This window comes from Nannospalax galili, unplaced genomic scaffold, assembly GCF_000622305.1.
Source record: "Nannospalax galili isolate Female #2095 unplaced genomic scaffold, S.galili_v1.0 scaffold9, whole genome shotgun sequence".
Classification (NCBI taxonomy): domain Eukaryota; kingdom Metazoa; phylum Chordata; class Mammalia; order Rodentia; family Spalacidae; genus Nannospalax; species Nannospalax galili.
The window spans coordinates 7,766,635-7,779,527 of NW_008360332.1; the positions used below are offsets into that span (position 1 = coordinate 7,766,635).

The following is a 12,893-nucleotide window of genomic DNA, read 5'->3' on the forward strand; positions in this document are numbered from 1 at the left end:
GAGGGTGTCTTCTTTATTAGGGTTTCAAACAGCAGCAGCTCCCCACCGCCCAACAGGGACCCATGGACTTCGGATTTTTCCAGCCTGAAAAAGGGAACTGAGTTGATAAGCACCTTGGCCTTTGAAGTCAAGGGAAGCAGATTCTTCTAAGAGGCAGCCTGCCTTTCCTCTGATCTCCGAAGACAAGATAACAGATCCTGCCTCTTAATCAGAGATTTTAGGAGCTGTTTTAGTACAGCAGCTTTTCCCTTGTCTTAGGAGGACAAAAAAGTAAACACTTCCTGACCCAGATCCTGGCTGGCAGACTGAATGGAGCCAGGTTTACAAGCCCTGCTTTTCCTGCTTCCCCCTCCCTGATTTTTCCCCCACACACTCCCCCCTTCTACACCCTAAAGCCCCCATATATAAGTCCCAGCTCACAACCCGTGGGCTGACATCTTTCCCTTCCCCGAGGGAAACGTGTCCCGTGCGAAATAAAGCTATATACCACTGAGAATTCCATCGGTGCCTTGCTGCCTCCTCCATCCGCACGTGCTCTCTCTCCAAATTTTTACCTATCATTAATATTGTGAAAATGACCATCCTACCAAAGAAATACATAGATTCAATGCAATCCCAATCAAAATCCCCATGAGATACTTCACAGAATTAGAAAAAAAAAATCCTTAAATTCATATGGAAGCACAAAAGACCCCAGATAACCAAAGGAACCCTGAGCACAAAGAGCAATGCTAGGGGGATTACTATACCAGATCTCAACATATACTACAGAGCTATAGTCATAAAAACAGTATGGTACTGGCACAAAAATAGACACATAGATCAACGGAACATCATTGAAGACCCAAACCTGAGTACATGCATTTTCAGCCACCTGATATTTGACAAAGGTGCCAAGAACACACAATGGAAGAAAGACAGCATCTTCAACAAATGGTGCTGGCAAAACTGGATCTCCACCTGCAGAAAAATGAAACTTGATCATTTTCACCTTGTACAAAAGTCAATTCCAAATGGATCAAAGACCTCAATGTGAAACTGGAAACCCTGAAACTATTAGAAGAAAATATTGGCAGTAACTTACAGGAGCAGTAACTTACAAGATGTAGGTGTAGGAAAGGATTTTCTAAATCAGACAGAAGTTGCTCAGGAATTAAGATCAGCAATCAACAAGTGGGACCTCATTAAACTAAAAAGCTTCTTCTATACAGCAAAAGAAACAATCAAAAAAGTGAAGCGAAAACCCACAGAATGGGAAAATCTTCACCAGTGACACATGTGACAGAGGTTTAGCATCCAGAATATATAAAGATATCAAAAAACAAAGAAGTGAGAAACCAAATGACCCAATTAAAAGATGGGCTAAAGGGGGCTGGAGAGATAACTTAGCAGTTAAGAACACTGGCTGTTCTTGCAGAAGACCCAGGTTTGAATCCCAGCACCCACATTGTAGCTAACAACTGTCTGTAACTCCAGTTCCAGGGGATCCAACAGTCTCTTCTTTCCTCCACAGGCACTGCACAACACAGGTGTATTTACTTACATGCAGGCAAGATACACAAACACATAAAATAAAAAATAAAAAATAAAAACTATTAAAAAAAAAGATGGGCTAAAGATCTTAAGAGAGAATTCTCAAAGGAAGAAATAAAAATGGATAAGAAACATCTCAAAAAGCGTTCAACATCATTAGTAATTTAAAAAATGCAAATTACAACCACCCTAAGGTTTCACCTTATCCCAACCAGACTCACTAGGATCAAGAGAACAAATGATTCCAAATGCTGGCGAGGATGTGGAGAAAGGGGAACGCTCATTCACTGCTGGTGGGATTGCAAAATTGTGCAAGCCCTATGGAAGACAGTATGGAAAGCTCTTAAAAAACTAAAAATGAAAATGCCATACGATCCAGTAATACCACTCCTTGGCATATACCCAAAGGACTCATCCTATTATAAAGACACTTGTAGAACCATGTTTGTTGCTACTCTTTTCACAATAGCTAAGAGATGGAAGCAACCTAAGTGCCCCTTAACTGACAAGTGGTTAACAAAAATGTGGTATATTTACATAATGCAGTTCTTTTCAGCAGTAAAGAAAGATGAAATAATGAAATTTGCAGGTAAATGGATGGATCTAGAAACTATTATACTAAGAGAAATAACACAGACTCAGAAAAACAAACAACGTATGTTCTCCCTCGTATGTGGATCCTAGCACTAAATCCTTTTAAATTCCATGTCCTTTTAATAAGATGATACTGTACAGAAGTCTCTTCTGCATAAAATAACTACCATCATCTTCACTTCAGCAGTGCCTGATTGCTAAACATAGTCACAATTGGGTTTGCTGTTGGTTGTGCTCCTTCATTAAAGGAGGGGTAAGCAGGGTCATTGGACCCTTAAGGGAGTATCCAGCCACTCTTTTCAGCCAACTGTATGTAATTTGGCCCTAATAACACATGGTCCCCTGGATTTGGAGAGGGCTAAAGTATACAGTCTGGTGCAGGCTAGGAAGAGAAGGCTTGACCCATGCTGGGTAAAGGCTTTCCAGTGTGCATACCGTCAGGTCACTCATACATTTCAGCAACCCCTCAGTTATCTCAATAAGTAAGCTCAGAAAATTCATTGGATTCACTTTAATCAAACATTGGTTCGGCACTAGAACCTTAAAAGGGAATAAGCATTGCTTAATATCCCCAGGAAAAGAAATCTCAAAACAGATGGAAAAATTATTTGTTAATGTTATTATGTCTCATAATTATTTTAAAAAAAGAAAATGAGAATGTAAAAGATGTTAAAAGGATATGGGAATGGAAATATTTTCCAAAAATAGAAAAAAATGAGAAAGCCAAAGCAAGTGATGAAGGTCTGTGTAGGTTTGTTAATGATATATAAAAGGATGAGAGAAAAATAATATACACATAATCTTAAAATTTCTAAAGTCATAGTTTAATCAAGTAGTTTAAGGAACAAAATATATATCTAGTTAAGGTTTATCTGAGAATATTTGTTTTTTTTAACCAAGCTTTATCTACATAGCACATGGTAATTGAAAGTACCAGACTGGTGGAACTAACATTATTGGATGTTTAGCAGCCATACTTTGAGGCTATTAATCTGGTCAGAGGGACTTAAAGGACACTTTTTGCCCCTTTTCCCTCCTATGTCAACTAAGTTCCAGGGGACTATGGAGCATCTCTCAAAATGTCCTGTAACTGTGGTGAGTCACCTGTCCTCTTGTTCAGGAAGGTCATGGAGACACCACCAGATGGTCTTGAACCAGGGTCCAGTCTACAAAGAGGAGGGTCAACTCAGAGGAAACATTTCCTCCATGCTTCCAAGTGAAGCCAGCCATGGCCGAGTAGGACCTTTGACTTATCTTCACATAGATGGAAATGGTAAAAGAAAGGAGCCAGGGGTTCCTCCCAAGCCCATGTGACCTCTGTGGAACAGATCCTCAAACGACTCCTAAGTCAGTTTATTTGGGCCAATTGTATGGTCTTAAACACCCAAAAGCAAAATATAATCATAGAGTAAATTGATCTTACACTTCTCAGACATTAGGCTTAAGTCCAGATAAAAAGTTATTTAGACAATTATCTCACATTGATGATTTTGTTCTGAATCAGAAAGTGCTGCTCAGATATAAGACTTCAAATCTTGGTCTCCAATACTGTAGTGCCCACCTGTAGCTAAGGGAGACAACCAGCTATTGTTTTAAAATGATGGATAAATTTGTTTTCTCCCCTATCTAGAAGCCTTTGAGAGGGAACTGACACTGATTCTAACCACTCCAACAGCTATCAAAATGCCTGAAAGCAAATCCTGAATCCATCACTCTGGAGTCCAGCCTTGGCAGACAAAAGAAAAATGAGGAGAAACACAATAGTGATGCTTTTGGAATCTTTTGTCAAGAAATTCCAATGGACTCTCATATGAACATTTGAAATTTGCTCTGTTCTGAGTTGTTTCTAGTTCCCTGTCTGGAATTTGTGATGCTAATTACTCTTGCCTTTACTTCTCCCTCACATCTCCTATTCACCAGTCGAGGACTTTCTTTTCCCCCTAAAGATAAGAGTTATGCAATTTGGGAGTCTTCTAAATAGACCCATTGAAGGGGTACTCCAATTGTCTCACCCTGCATCCCTGTTCAGCATGAAAGAAGCCAGAGCAGTCTGCCTCCCAATTCCCTGTCCGCAAGCTGGGTAACCTCTTCAGAGGATGGTGTGATAAGAATAGGAGGTAGGAATTGACTACGCAGTTAATGTAAAAAGACCCCAAAGAGAAGTAGCCAGCGTCTTGGCTAAAAGTCAAACTGTCCTTGGGCCTCTGAGTAACACACTCTGTTCCAAAGGTCAAAAATGTGGAAAGTGTTTGGGAGCTCTTATCTAATCCTTAAAAGATTTTAGGGTTACCTCTTCAGAGGGGGGAATGTTAGAGTAGTAAAAAAGCCCATTAAAAAAAAAAAAGAAGATGAGTATATGAAGTTATCAGAAAAAAGTGATGGGGAGATATGGAAGGAGTTGGACAGGAAGGAGTGGGTATGGATTTGATCAAAACACCTTATATGCTTATATCCCTGTATGAAATTCTCAGTAAATTATTCAAAAAAAAATCTCTCTGGAGAGAAAGCATGAGTCACATAGATTTTGTTTTGACAAACATTAATTCCTGAAACCCAAGTTTCATTGACTGAGTTCAGAGTAGATATAGGAATGGTGCTCTTTTTTCTCCCAGTGTTCTAGAAACTAGTCAAAAGTTTATCAAAAAAGCAACTGCATAGCATTTTAGGCTCCATTATGGGAAACAAATGTATCAGGAACTTGGAAATAGGCAAAGAGTAAAAATGGTCAGAGTGGAAAATAGACTTCTGAGTAAGAGCTATCAAAATGGACATGGGGTAGTTTTTCTGATTCAGAGAAGTTAACGTGAATAACCAGTGTTTTACAATAAATGAAGAGTTCATATTTAAAGCATGAGCTACAATCAGATTACACAGCAAGAACACTGGCACAGAGTGGTGGGCTGCAAGTACAGATGTGTGCTTTAAGACCTAAGTTCCCCTTTCCTGCCCAAGCACCGCACTCATTCCTCCACCTCACCAAAGGCCCTGAACAATTAATCGTATTTTCATAGTTATATAATGTAGAGTTTAACTGACCCGTAGATGTTCACATCTTAGTTTTCTCTAAAACTTGCTAATTTTGTGAAGGCAGATATAGTCATCATCTTCTACCCTCAAAAATCACCTAAAACTGTAAGCAGCATATGTTAGGTTCTCAAGTATAAATTGAGTAGCCAAAACTTTTTTATTATTATTACAGATAGGAAACTTTAGAAATGAACCGGGTACCATATAGAGCCCAACTACCTAGGAGGGTGACAGGGCTAAAGATGTTTAAATACTATCTAATCTCAAAGTTGGCAACCTTTATCAGATTAAACTTTTTTTCCTTCAAGATGATCATATTTGCTGCATTTACTGAACATGAATGACCTTATAAACACAAAGAGCTTTATAAAGTTGCTGTTAGCATCACCAAACTGTAGGTAAGAAAGGTTAAATAGCTTGTGCAAGATTACAAGCAAGGAACTGGTGAACTCAGTTTTGAATGAAAAGCCGTAACAAGCTAAAATGTAAGTAAATACAAATTTTTATATAGCAGAATATGCAAATTTGCCTTAATTCTGTCAGGTTTTAATAGTAGTCATAATTCACTAACACTACTGAAGAGCACTTCAATTTATATGCAAACCAATCTGTACGGGGACATGGGGGATAAATAAGAAAGAGCAAAAGAAAATCACAAAACTAAATACAGCAAGCAGACTGCTAGGATCCAGTGTAGGAATAATGGTTTCACCAGGGATCTCATAGTATACCACGAAAGCCTATGGTATATATGTAATGTCAACTGGCTCAATCCTGGGAGACATCCCAGAGGACGTAGACCTTGGCTGAGTTCTGCAGAACAAGTGTGAACTGGGCAAACAGAGCAGAAAAAGCATTCAGGACAAAGAGTCCAGCACTTGCAAGAACAAGCAGATACCACATTCCCTAACTCAGCTGTAGAAACTGAAAGGTTAATCTCATAAAAGAAATAAATGGAATACTGGTCACTATGAGACAGAGGAGAGGGTTCCACCTCTCCAGGGACATTGGGCAGTGTTGAACAATGTTCAGATCACTATTAATGCTTAGGATATGTTCTATAGATTCTTACTATAGGCACTTCTGATTTTCAATTGCCTCAATGGGACAAATGAACTCCCTAATTAGCAGCTGTTTGACACTCCCTTGTTACCCTGGCTGCCTTGAGTAAAAAGGACCATAAATCAAACAAGCCAGCCAGAGTACCCTTATGCCAGCACCAGCCATTGTGCACACTCTATGGACACCTTGGGAAAAGTACAGCTGACTGTCCTGAATTCCACAGATGAAATCTTGGTGAGGGCTGTTTCAAACAGTCTACACTGCACTTTATTTATTAATCTTTCTTTTTATGTGCATGAGTGTTTTGCCTGCATATACATTAAGTGCACTCATGTCTTATAATGCCCGCAGAGGTCAGAAAAGGGTGTTGGATTCCCTGGAACTAGAATTACAGACAGTTGTTAGCCGCCATGTGAGTGCTGGGAGCCCAATCTGGGTCCTCTGCAAGAGCAGCCAGTGCTTTTAACTGCTGAGTCATCTCCAGACCACTACCCACCACCACACTTTTTATCACAAGAATTAATGATAGCTAGATGACCCCCTGCCATTCTTACCTAAATCGTCTGGTGGTCTAGAACAGAGCTGCTGTGACTGGTGCTAAAGAGGTTGTCAGGCTCAGTAGGTAAATCAGCTCCAAGACACTTGTCTGTGTTGCCTCCTCCGGTGTTACAAAATTGGGCTCACTAAGGTAGGAATATCTGCAAGACCATCCTTTGCTACACAGCAAGTTGCAGGCCAATACATGAGAACCTACGTCAACATAAACACAAAAAAAAACCATAAAAGCTGCTGCTGAGTGGTCTGCTCTTGCCTGCTTGTAGAAGCAGTGTGGTGCCAGCAGTAAAGGCAGCAGAGAGAGGGGCAGCAACAGCAGAAGCAGCAACAGCAGTCAGCAGGCTGAGCTGGGTAAGCAGCAGCTGAAGAAAGAGCAGATGAACAGTTCAGGGAAAGGCAGGAAGAAAGGCAAAAGGACACAGACTCAGCAAGACAGGGCAGAGAGCTGAAGCTGAAGAGGGACACAGAGTGAGGGAAGACAACCAGCAAGCCCTAGTCAGCCCAAAGTTCCACAGAGCTGTCACATCTTGAGGGTCAAAGGCCAAAGGTTTCAGACACCTCAAGCAAAGAGCTGTAACACTGGACTGTTAAGGGCCAAGGAATCAGGGTTCTAGACCTACACAGGAGCTATAACACCTCTAGACTAGATACTCCAGGCCTGAACAAGGATTGTCACACTAGGGGGCACCTCCTGCTGCTGCTCTCACCAGCCTGCTGCCCTTGCTTCCTGCTGGGTCACCCAGGATGTGAAGACCAGTACTTGAAGAGCTTCCCCTTGTCCAACACAATTTCTACCTGGGTAGGGCAGAAGGCTCTCAGTCAGCTGACTTTAACTACTAGAGACCACAGGGCACAGAGGATGAGGCACTGAAAAAAGTTAGCTAAGGGCCACAAAGTGGGTAAGACTTAGTTCTATTTTTCTGTAGTACAGTAGGGTAACCATATTGTGACAAGCTATGCTCTAGGTGAAAATAAAAGAGTGTAAAACTTCTCACCACATAGCACTGATTACTGTTGGAGGAACTGGAACTGTATGTTACCCTGAATTGATCAGTGTACTTGTATGCGCATTATGTAATATATTATAGTACTGTGAGGAAATGACTTTTACAGTATGGCCTTTTTAATTTAGACTAATGACTTTCACCTAACCTTGGAACCAGAAAGTACTGTTTATAATGTAAACAAGCTCCTTGAGCCATGTGCTCCAGTGACCTAGGCATATGATCTTAATCTTTCAGAACCCCACCTTGCCCTCCACCCAAGGCAGTGAATGGATGTGGGTGTGCATGGTTAACACAGCAAAGCACTGAAGCAGCATGCTTATATCATTGGAAGCAATAAAAAAAATTGAGACATCTGTTGGTAATTGTGTGTGATATTCTAGGCACAGGGATTAAAAGGGAAGATTTTTCTGATAAGGGTGGGTCCTGATTTCCACTTCCCCATCTCATGCTAGAGAGACTGTTTCAATAAGACTGAGCAAAGCCTGGGCTCAAGAGCACAGTTCCGAAACATCTGAAGGAATGGGTGCCTGGCAGTTCGGGTCCACTCTTGCCGAATGCTGAGTCAGGCTGTTTCTTTATTCAGGCATAACTGTAATGTGGCCTAGAAACATTCCAGTGCTGTTCTCCACAAAAATTGTCAATATAACATTTCATTAAAAGTGATAATGAAAAGAGCAAGAATTATGAGGGCACATGACTTGCAAGAGGTAAAGTAGTGAGACATGAGGTTAGATATGAGAGGAGGGAACTACATTCTAAGTCCAGGAGTAAAACAGATCATTAAATAATTTGAAGCAGAGTTATAACAGATAAAAAGTACCTTTTCATTTGTTTTTGGTTTTTGAGACAACACCAGCTGGCCTGGTACTCACTATGTAAACAAACCAGGCTGGTGTCAATAGTACCTGCCTCTAAAAATGCATTTTAAAAAGATCAGTTCAGGGGTAGTTCAAAGAATGGGTTAGACAGGGGAGAGGAGGGACAGTGGAAGTAGTGAAATTGGCTACTAGGATCACATAGAAACTATAAAATATATTTTAAGCCAATGAAAATAAATCTCGTCTATGAGTGAAACACTCAAAAAAGAAAAAAAAAAAAACACGAAAAATGAAGGCATTAGAATGCCAGAATAGCAAGAGAACAGTACGAAGAAAAATGACCACATGTAAATTGAATACTTCACTTGCCCAAGATGTGCTAAGCAGACTGCTTCACATGTAGGTTACTTTCTAAACAATCAGAGCTTATCCTTCCAAGTACCAAAATTAATGTAGACTAATTTGGAAAAATCCTTTTATAAAATGTTCTCTTTTTTTCCCCTTCCTTCCTTCCTAATCTGAATACAAATAGCCTGAACAAAATTTAACCATTCCTAAACAACACAGAGGTAGCACATTAAACTGATTAGACCCATAAAACATCACTTCTTAATTCTTGCCGGTCACTGGACGTGGACAATCATTACCCAGTGGACCTGGGTTTTCTCTTCTACACAATAATAACCTTTGCAAACCAAAGCTGTGGTAATGTTCAGAGAACGGACCCTTTCTCTTCCTTTTCCCTTTTTTAAACTTGGACCCAAGGACTCACCCTGCTGCAGCTTTCTCACTCATCTTCTCTTTACATTCTTAAAATCTTTCTTCTTTTTTAAATAATCATCCTGAATTAACCTAGTCCAAAAATTACTTCCAGGCTTCCTGAGTGGAACAGAAGCAATTTTACAGAACCTTTCAAGCCCTATCTATTCCTTGTAGAATTTCTAGAAATCACCATCAAAGTAATCATGAATTGAGAACTACGAAGCCAGTGTCCAATTTGAATTGAAAATGTCCCCCATAGGCTCATGTATTTGAGCACTTGTTACTGGGTTCGGGGTGCTGTTTGAGGAGGTTGTGGAACCTTTAGGAGGCAGAACTTAACTGAAGGAACTGGGCTTGGGCTTTGAGGGTTTAGAGCCTCCACCTGCTTCCTGTTCTTGCTGTTTCCTGCCTGTGGATAGAAATATGATCAGCTGATTCCCTGTTGCCATGCATCCCCTACCATTATGGACCCTTGCTCTGGAACACTCACCAAAACGAACCATTTCTTCCCTAAGTTGCTTTTAATCATCGTATTTTATCACAGTAATAGAAAAGCAACGAAAACAACCAGAGACCAGAGACAAGCGGCATCCAGCTGAGTCCTGAGGAGCAGGATGGTTACTTCAGCCTTCCATACTCAGGTTCATTCTCATTCATTTGTGTACATCAAACAAAATGAGAGAAAAAAAGCCATTTTCTCACAGATATATTGAGGTGCTTGGAAAAGGAATAACTAAACTACTAATACACATGGTTGTTGAGTAAATGGGGGGAAACAAAAAACCCAAGAATACCCAGCTGTTAAAAAATTACAAATACGATCCTGTTCTTACTGTACGGTGAAGGCATCGAACACATTTTAAAAGCACACAAGAGATTCTGTAGTTTGCTCCTTTAACCATAACTAACAAATAGCCCCCCCCACTACTCCGGGAACCTCATTCATCCACAGGAGAAACACTACACGCACTGGATGACAGGGAAACTTTGACTTTACCCCCAAAGCAGACACAATTTGGTTATGGTAACTCAGTAATCAGGCAACTCCCACTAACCTCAAATTCAGTGTCACCTATTATGACCCTGTGTTTCATTTCATTTATTACAACTGTACTGTTTTCATTCTGCAAAAAAAAGGAAACTGAAGCCAATAAAGTCCTGGCCAAGATCACACAGTTCGTTAAATGGCAGAGCTGGGGCTGAATGCACGTTGGCACGGACCACTTTCAACCCTTTGTCAATCACGTATTTTACGGGGCGTTCTATAGGAAGGAATGACTTCCCTAGGCTACCTGGAACATGCCTCCGGGAATGTCACAACTGGGATGTCATTTGGAGGGCGCAGAATTAACAAAGTTACTATTTCTGTCACACCCCAAATTCAGTCCTCGCTCTGCCCTGGCCCACCTCGTGCTAAGACCTCCCTGATGTCTAGAGACCACATCCTTGGAAGAAGTGACACCTTGGCCGCCTTCCCCCTAAGGAGTATCTGAGCGCCAAGCGGCCGCCCTCCAATCAAGGCGCCAGAGGTTTCACTTCCGGGTCGCCTCCGCCAAGGCCTCCAAGGGTCACCCGCAGCAGCCACCCAGGAGCTGTAAGGCTTCCACACAGATCCCGTCCCGCGCTGCTGTGTCAGCACGTCTCCGTGACGTCATCTGCCGCCGCCACTACCTATGATGTCTTGGAGTCCTCTGTGGTCCTGTCCGACTGCTGGTCTACTCGGCGGCAGTGGGCGCAGGGGGCAGAGTGGAAGGCAAGAAAGGATGGCAGGGCGTCCGAAGGGGAAGGCGGGCGAGCACCCAGCACAGCCTGCGGTGGCCAGAGCGCGCCCGCCTCAGCGCCAAGCGGAGCTAGTTACCGGCTAGCGGCTTCTCTGGCAACCGACGCCCCGTCCCTTCCGGCTCCCGCTCCGGCGTAGCTGGTTGGCCCAGGCTGCTGAGCGCGAACGCCGCACCCGCTGCGATTGGTCAGAGCGAGGGGGCGTGGCAGGCGGGGCGCTTTGTCTCTGCGCTGGTTTCTCTGGTGAAGTTTAAGCTTCTGATTTATGAAAACCGTAGCTTGTGTGCGTAGTTACCGACAGCCTCAACCCCTCTCAACTGGGCCGAGGAATAACGTCAATTCCGAGTCTTCCGGCGCTCAGCCTGGAAGTGTTCCACCCTTGCTTTCACCGGGAGGTTTGAAAGAGCCAAGACGACATGATTAGAGAAAAATTCATTTTCAATGTATGGCCTTCCCTGGCATCTGGGAGTTTTCTCTTAAATGAGAGAGTCGGATGGAGTTCAGTAACGTACCGTGCACGTCCCAATTCTTTATATAAAGCTGATTATGTTCTATAAGCTGCCGAACAAGCAAAGCAAATCTTACTTGGACACACAAAACTTACTGCCCCTGCTTTGTTACCTGCTAGGAGTCGTAAACCGACGTGTTTAGTTCATAAATAGACCATCCATCAACTGAACAGCTTACCCGTGCATTCTTCTATTAGATGTTGATCACACTAGAAGGGATTTCCTATGACTACCCCCAGCACTCTTGATTGCCCACAGTTTCATGAGTGTTAAAAACATAATGGACACTTATTTGCTCTGTGCAAATTTCAGAAAGTTCTGGATACTGACTTAAATATCTGACATATTCTGACCTTGATAAGCCAAGTAGCTTCTCTGGACCTGTTTTCTCTGCTCAGAAAACAAAGAATAGAGCCTAGCAGCATTGGGGTAAATAATGTGAACAATGTCTGTCCTTCACAGTGCTAAACTAGGATTCTAGGTGACCTTGCTAACTTGTCATAATTGGAGGGATAACTAAACAGAAGTTAGGCTCTGTTTAAGAAAACTGCTTGATTAGATTGCATTGGTGAGAAGTAACCACCTTTATAAAACAAGAAGCAACTTCACAAAACCTAGTCCAATATGATATGTGAGTATTGTATTTTGATTAACTATTTTTAGCTGAGTTTTCCAAGTCAAGTAAATGTGGCATCCCTTATCTAAGGCTGCTGAAGTCAAGTGAATTTCAGGAACTGAATTCAGGTCTTCAGATTTGGTGGCAAGCAATTTTATCTGCTCAGCCATCTCACAGGACCTAGTAAATTTTTTGGTGAGAAGATTTCTTTTGTTGTTAAGATCTCATACATCCCAGGCCTCATACTGGTCATGTAGCCTAGGATGGCTTTGAACCGTTGAGCCTCCTGCCTCCACTTCCCAAGTGCTAGGATTGCAGGCATGTGCCACCATGACCATCAGACAGGAATTTTTTTTTTATTCCATTACTGTTTAAATAGAAAAAAATAATTTATTCAGCCCATCACAAGACTCCAGTTTCCAAAAACATATTTCCTTAGGACTCATTTCCCACTCTGAACTGCTGTTCTTTCAAAAGTACTTTTGTTTTCTGTTGCTGTTATGACAATAATTTAAAGCAACATCCATTTTATCTGTTCATTATTGTTTGGTTCTAAAACTCCCTCTGTATAGTGACAGCTGGGATTTTATCAGAGCAACTGGAGTGCGGCTAAGGATAAAATATGACTTTA

General features: G+C 41.7%; 1 protein-coding gene across 9 annotated transcripts in view; it reads right to left on the minus strand.

Moving 5' to 3' along the window:
* The window catches only part of Odf2l (outer dense fiber of sperm tails 2 like), a 77,364-nt gene extending 64,843 nt beyond the window's left edge, over positions 1-12,521 (minus strand). The window contains exons 1-3 of one of the 9 annotated variants that reach the window (XM_029560294.1): positions 11,030-12,515; positions 10,414-10,482; positions 6,771-6,966 (exon numbers count right to left, since the gene is read on the minus strand). The gene's annotated coding sequence lies outside the window, so the exon portion shown is untranslated. The other 8 variants (XM_029560295.1, XM_029560293.1, XM_029560298.1 and 5 more) reach the window with 8 other exon arrangements.
* Between the last annotated feature and the right edge of the window lie 372 nt (positions 12,522-12,893).